The sequence below is a fragment of the Mustela nigripes genome, chromosome 6 (assembly GCF_022355385.1).
Source record: "Mustela nigripes isolate SB6536 chromosome 6, MUSNIG.SB6536, whole genome shotgun sequence".
Taxonomy (NCBI): Eukaryota; Metazoa; Chordata; class Mammalia; order Carnivora; family Mustelidae; genus Mustela; species Mustela nigripes.
The window spans coordinates 107,657,291-107,670,477 of record NC_081562.1 but is presented as its reverse complement, the minus strand read 5'-3'; the positions used below and the strand labels follow the sequence as shown (position 1 = coordinate 107,670,477).

The 13,187-nt window shown below is 43.2% G+C and overlaps 1 protein-coding gene across 2 annotated transcripts in view; it reads left to right on the top strand.

Moving 5' to 3' along the window:
* BID (BH3 interacting domain death agonist) overlaps window positions 1-13,187 on the top strand; it is a 54,416-nt gene that overhangs the window by 3,813 nt on the left and 37,416 nt on the right. The window contains exon 2 of one of the 2 annotated variants that reach the window (XM_059403942.1): window positions 4,845-4,913. The exons of the other annotated variant lie outside the window; for it this stretch is intronic. The gene's annotated coding sequence lies outside the window, so the exon portion shown is untranslated. The remainder of the gene's footprint in view (window positions 1-4,844; window positions 4,914-13,187) is intronic. 2 annotated transcript variants of the gene reach the window in all.

Sequence of the window (13,187 nt, the reverse complement as noted above, 5' to 3'; positions counted from 1 at the left end):
TTTGTTTTAAACTAACCTCTCCTCTTGGTAATCCTATCTGTTGGTGTTGGATGTTGGAGACAGGTGCTAGGTGGTGGAGTTTTTGAGCCCCTCTGAGTCATAGACCAGGTTTAAAAGGGGGTGGTTGCGTTCAGACACCCAGAGTAGTGGGACTGAAACTGCCCTGTGGGGCCTGGTAGACTGCCCTTGTGGAAGGATGTGGGGCTGCCACCATGTGAAGAGAGGCATGCCTCCTGGGTCCAGGGTGTCAGGATCACCATGGAGATCCTGGCAAGGCTTCGAGCCTGAGCTTCTGCCTGGTCTGAACAGGCTCCCAAGTCCGTGCTTAATAAGCTCCCGCCAAGCGGCTGGCTGTGAAGACCAGCAGGGCGGGTCAGCAGTTGCCTTATATGCTCCTGTGCTTAACAAAGTGCCTTTCTTCAGATTTAGGAAAGTGAGTACTGTGTTCTGGTCTGGTGTGGGCCAGTCTTTGGAATGTGAATGTAGCCTAGTGTGGTGGTGGGGGGGGGGGGTCTGAGCTTTTATCTGAGGCCAGCAATGGTGATGCTGTTTTTCTGTCAGTGGGCATCTGTGTGTCTGTAGTTGGTTTCCTTTGCGTAACTATCTCAATTCTCACCGGAATTCTGGGAAATGCTGCAGTTGTGAAACATCAGTGATGGGGTGTTTCTCACGTATATGCTCATATTTAGACAAATGTTCGGGTGGTCATGGCCCTGGGTCTAGGGCTGGGCCATGTCCCAGGAGCTTGGGCTTGGATCTCCACACCCTCATGCACAGCACCCCCCCAAACACACACCCATTCCCCCACCAAGCTAGAGTGAAGGGTAAGAATGTCACTAGGCTTGGAGTGCCCTTTTTATAAAAGGGAAAGTGAGGTCACATGGCAGGTTGAAAGCCAGCTGTGACCCGGGTCATGCACAGAGGTCACTAAAGAGGATCCCTCTGTGGTCTGGGAATGCATGAGCCTCTTAAATGCTGCCGGGTCCTAGGGACTTAGGGAGTTTGGAACTTTTCTGGGCTTTTCATCTGTCTTTCCAGGGAGAGCCAGCTGAAGTCTGGGGGACTAGTGTTCAATTAGGGCTTGGGAGATATGACAGGAATAAGGGAGCAGAGGAAGAGGTAATAGATGGGGGGTGGGTGGGGGAGAGGGCCTGAGTCAGGAAGGCCTGTGCAACATGGTGTGGGGATCCCACTTGGGTGGAGTAAGTGCTGGAGAGTGACACGGAGCTCAGTAACTCTGGTCCTGTGAGCGGTAAACCAGGCCTGAGGTCACTCACAAGCATATGTGTGCCTTAGTTTGGGAGAAGGCCAGCTGGGTAAATGAGTCACAACACCAGCAGCCCCTCTCAGCACTAGCGAGGGTGTTATTTATAATGGGTCACCATCTGGGAAGTCCGATCCTGATGGGAAGAGCTGGGAGGGGCTTCTGCACCAGCAGGCAGCTCCTTGGAGATAGAAAGGAGGAAGCCACCTCTGGGGAATCGTTAGCTGTGGGTGCTGACTTCTGGTGAGGGTGGGCACTGTGTTTGGGACTGCCCCTTCACAACCTTCTGGGCCCAGCCTCCTCTGTATGTATGGTAGTGGGGGTGGGGAGGGAGCAGAAGACCAAGGTGAGGCTCAGCACCCCCCAGGGACCATGTAATCAATGCAGGCCCTGCTATCATAGAGGAGGTAAAGGACCCTTGACTGGAACCTCTTCCAAACTTTCCAGCAGGTGTCCCCCCCCCCCCCCGTGTCCTGGAGAGAGGGTAGGGTTAGGGTTGTGAGGCCATTGGGTTGGTGGGCTGGGAGGCCCCTGGGTCTGGGTGACAGCAGGCCTTGAGGAGGATGCCTCTCTAGCCCATCATACTTTTGTTGTCCCCCAAATTCCCCACCGTTAGACCAGCTGGCCCCCAGGTGTCCATCGCTTCTCAAAAGCCCAGTTTCTCCCTGGGTATCTCCTAGGACCCTTGGTAACATCCAACCTCCCAGACTCTTTCCTGGCTGCCTGGGAAGCTGAGTCCAGGGCCATTGCTGGTCATGACATCTCATTGGGGTAGTGCTTATCTGTGTGTAAAATGATTGTATTGACTATTTTCACACCCTGCACCATTCCAAATACAGGATATCATCCCTTTGCCTAGATGAGGAAACAGAACCTGCTAGAACTTGGGAGGTGGGAGGGTTGTTGTGAGTCCCCGCTGCACATACTTGCTGGCCCATAGTCCCTTCCTGCTCTGTTCAGCTGCCCCGCCTGCCAGCTCTGGCTGTGAAGGGCTGCATGATTTGGGGTCTGACATGGCCTTGGTAACATCCCTTTTCTTCCCCAAGACTAAGCTCTCATAAGAAGGCAGTTAGGAGTGTAGAGGGGACAGGTATATGACAAAGGCTGAGCTAAACATTTTAGAATAGCTTCTGGGATGCCTGTTTTGCCCCACCGAGTGTGCACAGATCTTTCAGAAGCCCAGGCCTAGGCAGAGGAAGGCAAGCTCCTACAGGAGACAGTAGGATGGAGGCTTTTAGCAGGATGGTGGACTTTTGCAGACCTGGGTAGAGCAGTGGACCTGTGTGAGGGGATGGCCTCAGGTACCTGGGAAAGAGGCTGCTTCCTTTTTAGAACATCCTTCCTCAGGCTGCCTTTTTTGTTTTTCTTTTAACCACTTTATTGAGATATTTCACATACTATCATAGTCACCTATTCATTCATTTATTTATTTATTTATTTATTCATTCATTCATTTATTTATTTATTTTTAAAGATTTTACTTATTTATTTGACACAGAGAGAGATCACAAGTAGGCAGAGAGGCAGATGGGGAAAGAGGAGGAAGCAGGCTCCCTGTTGAGCAGAAAGCCTGATGCGGAGCTCGATCCCAGGACTCTGGGATCATGACCTGAGCCGAAGGCAGAGGCTTTAACCCACTGAGCCACTCAGGCACCCCCATAGTCACCCATTTAAAGTAGTTTTTATTATATTCACAGAGTTGTTTTAACCATCCCCACGATCTAATTTTATTTTATTTTTTAAAGATTGTATTTATATCACAGACGAGATCACAAGTCAGACAGAGATCACAAGTAGGCATAGAGGCAGGCATAGAGGGGGAAGCCGGCTCCCCGCCGAGCAGAGAGCCCGATGTGGGGCTCGATTCCAGGACCCCGGGATCATGACCTGAGCCGAAGGCAGAGGCCTTAACCACCGAGCCACCCAGGTGCCCCCACAATCTAATTTTAGAACATTTAAAGAGCCCCAAAAGAAGCTCCTTACACATTATTAATCCCACCCAAATCCCACTGTCTCCGATGCTCTTGGTACCTAATTCACTCTCTGGCTATATGGATCTGTGCATTCTGAGAGGTTCCCATAAATGGGATCATACAAAATGTGGCCTTTTGTGCCCGTCTCTTTCACTTTGCATGTTTTCACAGTCCATGCATGTTTTAACATGAATCAGACCTTCACTCCTTTTCACAGTCAGATAATATTCCACTGTCTTATAAGTACCATGTTTTGTTTATGGGGTCATGGATCATTTGGGTTATTTCTACTTTCTAACAATTATGGATAATGCTGCTATGAACATTTATGTACAAGTTTGTCTGTGGGCTTGTGTTTTCATTTCTCTTAGGTATATGCCTAGGAGTGGAATTGCTTGGTAACTGTTTTAATTGTTTGAGGAGCTGCCAAACTTTCTGAGAGAAGCTGCCTCATTTTACATTCCCACCAGCAATGCATGAGGCTTCCAGTTTCTCTCCACATTTTTGTTACCACTTGCTTTTATCCCTCTTTTAGTCTAGCCATTCTAGTGGGTTCACTGTGGGTTTTTTTTTTTTTTTTTAAGATTTTTATTTATTTATTTGACAGACAGAGACCACAAGTAGGCAGAGAGGCAGGCAACGAGAGAGAAGGAAGCAGGCTCCCCGCCGAGCAGAGAGTCTGATGCAGGGCCGTATCCCAGGAACCTGAGATGGTGACCCAAGCCAAAGACAGAGGCTCTAACCTACTGAGCCACCCAGTCGCCCCTCATTGTGGTTTTGATTAGTATTTTTGTAATGGCTAATCATGTTGAGCATTTTTTCATGAGCTCATTGGCCATTTGTGTATCTTCTCTGGATCCTATTCAAATCTTTTGCCTAATTTTTAATCAGATTGTCTTTTCATTATTTTAAGAGTTCTTTATTGTCAGATTAATCATTTGCAAATATTTTCCCCTACTCCATGGGCTGTCTTTCTTGATGGTATCTTTTTAAGCACAAGAGTTCATTTTCTTTTCCTTTTTTTTTTAAAAGATTTTATTTTTAAGTAGTCTCTACACCTAACATGGGGCTTGGACATATAACTCCGAGGTCAAGGGTCAAGAGTTGCATGCTCTACCGACTGAGCCAACCAGTTCCTGAGAGTTAATTTTCAAGAAGTCCAGTTTATCTGTTTTTTTCTTGTTTTACTTTTTTTTTTTTTTTTGGTGTCATGTCTTAGAAATCATTGCCTGACTCAAGGTCATGAAGTTTTATTCCTGTATTCTAAGAATTTTATAGTTTAACTCATGCATTGTTTCCATGATCTATTTTGAGTTAGTTTTTGTATATGACGTGAGGGTAGGGGCTTGTGGATACTCAGTTGGCCTAGCACCGTTTGTTGAAAAGACAACTTTTTACCCTGGACTTGCCCCCTTTGTCAACTGTCAATTAACCACAGGTCCAAACTGACATTGCTGTTCCACTAATCTTATGTTTATCCTTTGCAATACGACACTGTCTTGATTACTCTAGCTTAGGAAGTTTTGAAATTGGGAAGTAACAATTTGAAATTGTTCTTCTTCAAGATTGCCTGTTCTGTGCCCCTTACATTTTCATATGTATTATAGGAGCCATCTGTAACTTTCTGCAAAAAAATCCAGCTGGGAGTCAGAGGAATCTATAGGTGAATTGGGGAGGTGGGTATTGCCATCTTAACCTTAATAATTCTCCCAATCTGTAAGCATTGTGTGAATTTTCATTTATTTAGCTCTTTACTTTCTTTCAACAGTATTTGTAGTTTTCAGCATACAGATCTTATGCTACTTTTGTTAACTATTCCTAAGTGTTCTCTTTTTCTTGATGCTGTTATAAAGGTAATTGTTTTCTTAATTTCATTGTTGGATTCTTTTTTTTTTTTTTAAAGATTTTATTTATTTATTTGAGAGAGAGACAGGGGGAGAGAGCATGAGTGAGGAGAAGGGCAGAGAGAGAAGCAGACTCCCCGTGGAGCTGGGAGCCCAATGCGGGACTCTATCCCGGGACTCCAAGATCATGACCTGAGCCGAAGGCAGTTGTCCAACCAACTGAGCCACCCAGGCGTCCCTCATTGTTGGATTCTTGATTGCTAATCTGTAGAAGTGCAATTGATCTTGCAATACTTCTGTCCTGCAGCCTTGCTGAACTCACTTATTAGTTCCAGTAGTTTTTTTTTTTTTTTTAAGATTTTATTTATTTATTTGTCAGAGAGAGAGAGTACACACAAGCAGGCAGAGTGGCAGGCAGAAGCAGCAAGAGAAACAGGCTCCCTGCCGAGCAAGGAGCCCGATGTGGGACTCGATCCCAGGACCCTGGGATCATGACCTGAGCCAAAGGCAGCAGCTTAACCAACTGAGCCACCCAGGCGTCCCCCAGTAGGTTTTTTTGGTTTTGTTTTTGTTTTAATGGATGTTGGCTCAGTGTGTTTTAAAGCTTTTTGTTGATTTTGGTGGGACAGGGTTGAAAATCATTGGGTTAGATCAGTGGTCCCCATGCCTTTGGATTGGAGAGGTTGAGAAACAGAATCAGAGCACTTGAATTTCTAAGGAATTTTCCTCTGTGCCTGTGGAAAGAATGAGGGGCTGGGAGCTTAGACTCAACCTAAGTACAGAGGCAGAGGAACCAGTATTCTCCACTCCAGCTTCCTCCATTCCTGGTAAGCCCATTTGGGCTGGGTGAGTGAAAGTGTGCATTTTACAGAAATGTGTCCTTGGTGTGAGTGGCAACACCCTCCCTGCTGTGAGTTGTCAGAAAGAGGCAGCGTGAAAACTGGTGAGAGTTAAAACCCAAAGGAAGAAGTCAGTGGCTTGGGACGCCTGGGTGGCTCAGTTGGTTGAGCAGCTGCCTTTGGCTCAGGTCATGATCCCAGTGTCCTGGGATCGAGTCCCGCATCGGGCTCCTTGCTTGGCAGGGGGCCTGCTTCTCCCTCTGCCTCTGCCTGCCATTCTGTCTGCCTGTGCTCGCTCTCTCTCCCTCTCTCTGACAAATAAATAAAATCTTAAAAAAAAAAAAAAAAAGTCAGTGGCTTAGGGAAGCTGGTGAGGTCCTGTTGGGGACTGTGGAAAGGAGGAAGTCTGGGTGGCTATAGCCCAGACTTCCTCCTTTCCACAACCCTGGCTCTAGCCACCCAGGGTTGTCAGGACTGTCTTTCTGGCTCTGCCTTGATCCTATCCACCCCAGCAAACTGAACTTCACCCCGCTGGAGGGGAAGGACGTTTTCCTTACAGCTCTACACTTGGTTTTATTTTCATAAAAGTGGATGTGAGAACTGGCAGACACCTTAGAAATCCACATTGTCTAGAAACTGTTTGTATCCTCTTACTAGTCCCTTCATTAATTAGAAAGCTAGGGGCACCTGGGTGGCTCAGTTGTTAAGTGTCTGCCTTCAGCTCAGGTCATGATCCCACTGGGATCGAACCCTGTGTCTGGCTCCCTGCTCAGTGGGAAGCCTGCTTCTCCCTCTCCCTGGCTTGTGTTTACTTTCTCACTGTCTCCCTCTCTGTCAAATAAATAAATAAAATCTTAAAAAAAAATTAGCTAAATAAAATCTTGGTTATGTGTCCATGCTACCATTTTATATTTGTATGAAAGTCATGGTTTCACTTCTTTTTCTTTTAATTACATATTAGTGGTTTGGGATGTCATCCACTGAAAAGCATGCCCAGTGGATTCACATGGTCTTTTCTTAACTACCAGAGGCACTAGCTAAGAACTTGTTTCTTTTTTTTTTATTTTTTTATTTTTTAAAGATTTTATTTATTCATTTGACAGGGAGAGATCACAAGTAGGCAGAGAGGCAGACAGAGAGAGAGAGGAGGAAGCAGGCTCCCTGCTGAGCAGAGAGCCCGATGCGGGACTCAATCCCAGCACCCTGAGATCATGACCCGAGCCAAAGGCTGCGGCTTAACCCACTGAGCCACCCAGGCGCCCCTAAGAACTTGTTTCTTGACTTTGCCAACTGTGTGTGTGTCTCTCTTACTCTCTCTCTCCCCTGACTTTATGTTTTGTTTTGATTTTTGGTTTGCACATGCAGATCAATTATTCCCATCACTGACAGGTGGCATCAGCGATCAAAAATTTGGCTTTGTGGTCTCACCATGTGCTGATCTTTACGGACAGATGGGTTCTCTGTTGAATGAGGGATGGCGGAGAGGCTGGGTTGTTGGACCTTACTGTGTCCTTAGTCTCTCGTGTTCAGTTTGGTTCAGAATTTTGTGTCCACCAGGAAGAACAACTCTGACATCTGAGGCAGTATGTCTTTGTGTTTCCATGTTTACTTTCAGCCTGGAGCTGATGTAGAATTGATGCCACAAGTTCTCTATGTCTATAGTTCAGAAAGGCCTTTGCCTCTCATTGTGTAATTGTGAAACAAATTTCTTTAATTATTGGGGAGTTAGGCTGTAAAGTGTCTTAAGTTGGATCAACTTGTGGACCTAAACGTCTACATAAATCAAGTATTTCTTAAAATTTCCAGAAAATAAGGAAATTGCACTTTTTTAAAAAGATTTTTTATTTTTTTATTTTTTTAGGTAATCTCTACCCCCAGCCTCCTACCCTACAATCCCAAGATCAAGAGTCTCGTGCTCCACTGACTGAGCTAGTCAGGTGCCCCAAGGAAATTGCACTCCAAGTGATTGAAATGCACTCGACTTAAGAAAAATTCTTACAGAACAAATGTTTTTTTTATTTTTTAATTTTTTTTTTTAGAGAACAAATGTTTTTTTAAGAATGCAGATTTATAGGGACGTCTGGGTGGCTCAGTTGGTTGGACAACTGCCTTCGGCTCAGGTCATGATCCCGGAATCCCGGGATCAAGTCCCGCATCAGGCTCCCAGCTCCATGGGGAGTCTGCTTCTCCCTCTGACCTTCTCCTCGCTCATGCTCTCTCTCACTGTCTCTCTCTCAAATAAATAAAATCTTTAAAAAAAAAAAAAAAGAATGCAGATTTATATTAAGATAAGTCTTTGACAAATGAGAATGAAGTAATAATTTGGTGTAAAACTGTCTTTTCTCTGATTTATTAGTATTAGATATAATACTGATTGTATTTAGTAACAATATACAATAAATCAATATAATAAATACAGTAAATTTTATTCTATCTTCCCCCCATGCCCAAACTTCTACAGGTAGACCATTACTCTTATGTAATATTTAAGGTTATAAAAAATGTAAATTTGTTTTCAACTAAATTCAGTTAAATTCTGACTGTTTTTATTTTAACAGTACAGTATTCAAAGATAAAACTTAACCTAAAACCTGGGATAATATTAAATTGGCTTAGTTAGTGGGTAGTAATTGTATATATAGAATACTGAAACATTGATTACTAGCTATAATTTTAAGTTTTTTTTTAATATACTGAAAAGCTTTACTTTGGTTAGTATTAATGAATGTGTGAGAAAGTATAAAGTTGTGTGTGTGTGGCTATAGAAAGTTGTGTTGTGTATTGTGTTCAGTTGTCATCTGCTAAAATGTTCTAAAATATTTGTATATGACAGCTTTCAACCTCCTAGTTCTCTGGGAAGTATTAAGTAAAAGTTCTATTTAATATGAATGGCACATGAATATGAATGGCAGATGAACACTTTGTGTATATGCTTTTAATTTTTAAGCAAAGGTGTTTTTTTTTTCCCCCTCAAAGCAGCATTTCTCAGACCTTTTGTTCTTTTGCTCTTTTACACATAAAAATTATTGAGGACCCCCCAAAAGCTTTTGATTAAGTGGGTTTTCTCTATTATATTTTCTATGTTTGAAATTAAAACTGAAAAAATTTAAAAGTATTTATTCATTTGAAAATTTATTAGGTCTGGGGCAACTGGGTGGCTCAGTCATGAAGTCTTCTGCTCAGGTCATGGTCCCAGGGTCCTGGGTTTGAGTCCCACATCAGGCTCCCTGCTTATCAGGAAACCAGCTTCTCCTTCTCCCACTCCCCCTTCTTGTGTTCCCTTTCTTGCTTTGTCTCTGTCAAATAAATAAAATGAATAAAAATAAATAAAACCTTAAAAAAAGAAAATACCAGTGCTTATTGCTTGTTAACATGAACTTTAAAAAATACTGTAGTTTAGGGGCGCCTGTGTGGCTCAGTGGGTTAAAGCCTCTGCCTTTGGCTCGGGTCATGATCCCAGGGTCCTGGGATCGAGCCCCACATTGGGTTCTCTGCTCTGCAGGGGGCCTGCTTCCTCCTCTCTCTCTGCCTGCTTCTCTGCCTACTTGTGATCTCTGTCTGTCAAATAAATAAATAAAATCTTTTTAAAAAATACTATAGTTTAAAAAAATTAAAAATACTGTAGTTTATAAAACCACATTGTTTCATGTTTTGCAAATCCGTTAAATGACTGAGTTTGCAAAGAAGCTATGAAATATGTCATAGCTTTGGCAAAGTTTGCTTATTTTGATGGTTTTGCTTTCTTGGTTTACTCATTTATGGCTTTACTGCCAAAATGAAAGATTATTCTTTACTTTCTGTGTAATCCAACTTGATTACACAGATTCTGTAAAACAATAATTTTTGATACTTTATGGTTTTATTGATTACTTGAAGGAAAAAAAACCCACAAAAGGCAAAGGCTCATGACTTATGAAAGAACTAAGATTTTGTTAGTTTCACTAATAGACAACCAGCTCTGGTTTCTCAAGTGTCCACTGATCCTAGTTTAAATGCCAGGTGGCCTCTGACAACCATTTTGGTGTTGCCCTCCAGAAATTGGACCCTAAATGTAGACAAAAATTTTTTTTCTGAGTATCTGTTATTCTCAGCAGTAATGAGATTTCTCAGAGTGCCCCTGGAAAGCCACAAAGGTCATTCACCTTCTAAAAAGAAATACTATAAAATTAATTAGATTTGTTTGAAACATCACTCCTGTGAGGGCTGTGTGAGAAAAGTAGCTGTCAGATCAGAGTAAGGGCTTGCTCGGGCTTTCCTTGGATACGTTTGTACAGATAAAATGTTATGAATGCAGATATTTCAGAAAACGTTTGCTTTATGGGAAATGCCTTTCTGCCTAAAATATGTTTTTATTCTCAGGAGAAAGTGATGAAGTTTGTTATAAAATAGTTATGTGCCATACCCCAAAAGAGAATCTTTCTCTCCTCCATTCTTATATTACCACTCGGAGAAATGGTAATATAGATAATCTGGGGTTTCTGTGTGTGTTGTGTATGTATGTGTATCTCCAACAAAGGACAGAATCAGCCTTGTGGAAAAGGATTATACCAAAAAAACAGGCTTTTGAGCTAGCACGGCCTCAGCAACTTCCAGGTGACACCAGTGCATGGAGTCAGGATTTTCGGGCCGCTTTTCCTCTGGATACTGAGTGACAGCTCCGTGGAAGTGGTCTGCTGACCTCAGATGCTGCTGAGCATGATGTCTATGGGACATAGCAAACCCATGCGGGAAACAGTGCTATGGGGATTTGCTTGGAATACTACTGAGGTTTCATTTTCATTTTCTAGGTACATGAGGAAACTCCTGAAGCTGTCCATACCAGTCTGTAACCTGTAACAACTTAGTAGACTCTGCTTTGGGAAACTGACATGAAACATTTAAAAATGTTACCTAGTTCTCTGCTGCCCTCCTATCACCCCCCCCACACCTTACCCACCTACCCCTCTCCCCCACCCGGGAATTCCTGTGAAGTCTCCCTGTTTTATGTGATGATATCTGCATAGATTCACTATGAAGAATCTGTCCATTTTTTAAAATCTGTGGTGGGGTGTCTGGGCTCAGTCAGTAGACCATGCAACTCTTGGTCTTGGGACTATAAGTTCAAGTTCCACACTGGGTGTAGAGATGACTTAAAATCTTTAAAAAAATTTATAGTAAAATAGATATTTCATAAAATTTACCATTTGAACCATTTTAAATAGACAGTTCAGTGGCATTGATGAGGAATTAATAATTGTCTAAAACAACAGGAGTAATTCCTCAGGTAAGTGGAATTAATTGTACGGTGTATTTGGCTTTTGTGTCTGGTTTATTTTATTCGAGTAATATCTTCAGAGTTCATCAATGTGGGAGCCTGTGCCAGAATCTAATTCTTTTTTTGGTTCATGGTAAAATACACATAACATAAAATTTACAATTTTAGGGGCGCCTGGGTGGCTCAGTCCTTAAGCATCTGCCTTGGGCTCAGGTCATGATCCCAGAGTCCTGGGATGGAACCCTGCATGGACTCCCTGCTCAGCAGGAAGCCTGCTTTTCCCTCTCCCATTCCCCCTGTTTCAGTTCCCTCTCTCCCTGTGTCTCTCTCTGTCAAATAAATAAATAAAATCTTTTTTAAAAAATTAACAATTTTGGGGCCCCTGGGTGGCTCAGTGGGTTAAAGCCTCTGCTTTCGGCTCGGGTCATGGTCCTGGGGTCCTGGGATTGAGTCCCACGTTGGGCTCTCTGCTTGGCGGGGAGCCTTCCCTTCCTCTCTCTCTGCCTGCCTCTCTGCCTGTTTGTGATCTCTGTCTGTCAAATAAATGAATAAAATCTTAAAAAAAAAAAATTTACAATTTTAACCATTTTCTTTTTTTAAAGATTTTATTTATTTATTTGTCAGAGCGCGCACACAAGCATTGGGAGCGGCAAGCAGAGGGAGAGGGAGAAGCAGGCTCCCCCCTTAGCAAGGAGCCCAGTGCGGGACTCAATCCCAGGACTCTGGGATCATGACCTGAGCCGAAGGCAGATGCTCAACTGAGTGAGCCACCCAGGCATCCCCCATTTTAACCATTTTCAAATGTGTAGTTCAGTGGCGTTAAGTACTTTTATATTGTGCAAACATCACTACCACCCATGTCCAGAATTTTTTCATCTTTCCAGCTGAAATTCTATAGCCCTTAAATAGTGACTCCCTACTTCCTCCTCCTAGCCCTTGGCAACCATCGTTCTACTTTCTGTCTGTGAATTTGACTACTCTAGGCACCTCATGTAAGTGAAATTATACAGTATCCACCCTTTTGTATCTGGCTTATTTCACTTAGCATAATGTCCTCAAGGTTCATCCATGTTATGTCATGTGTCAGAGAGAGAGCGAGCATGAGCACAAGGGAGGGACAGAGCAGGTGGAAGAAGCAGACTCTCCACTGAGCAGGGAGCCCAGTGTGGGGCTGGATCCCAGCACTCTGGGATCATGACCTGAGCTGAAGGCAGACGCTTAACCAAAAGGGACCCATACACCCCCTTGTTCTTCCTTTTTGAAGCTGAATTAATATTCTACATTATGGGTAGAACCGTGTTTTGTTTGTCCATTCACTCGTCTATGGACATTTGCATGGCTTTTGTGAATAGTGCTACTAGAACATGGGTGCATATACCTGTTTGAATCGCTGTTTTCACTTTTTTGGTGTATATAGCCAGAAGCAGAATAATTTAAATAAAACCATATGGTAACTCTGTGTATAAATTTCTTGAGAAACTGTTAACCAAACTCTGATAGGATACACAGTTACTAATGTCTGAGATACTGGATTTGAAGCAAAGAAAGTTTTATCATCAGACAGGCAATCCAAGGAGAAATCAGGGGATCATTTCCAAAGTGGAGTGACCCTGTTGAGCCTAGGGACCACTTATATATTTGAAAGAAAAGAAAGGGATTTCTTGAAACCATAAGAGGGTGGGGCTCAACAACCTGGAGGTAAGCATTCTTCAGAACAATGGGGCACTATTTGGGACCTGGTACATCAAGACAGATGTTACCATCTGGTCCCTATTAGGTTTATTTTTACTTTATTCATTTATTTGTCAGAAAGAGCACGAGCATGTTTGTGCAGACTCAATCCCAGGATCCTGGGGTCATGACCTAAGCCAAATCAGACTTTATTTTTTTTTTTAAAGATTTTATTTATTTATTTGACAGACAGAGATCACAAGTAGTCAGAGAGGCAGGCAGAGAGAGAGAAAGGGAAGCAGGCTCCCTGCTGAGCAGAGAGCCCAATGCAGGGCTCGATCC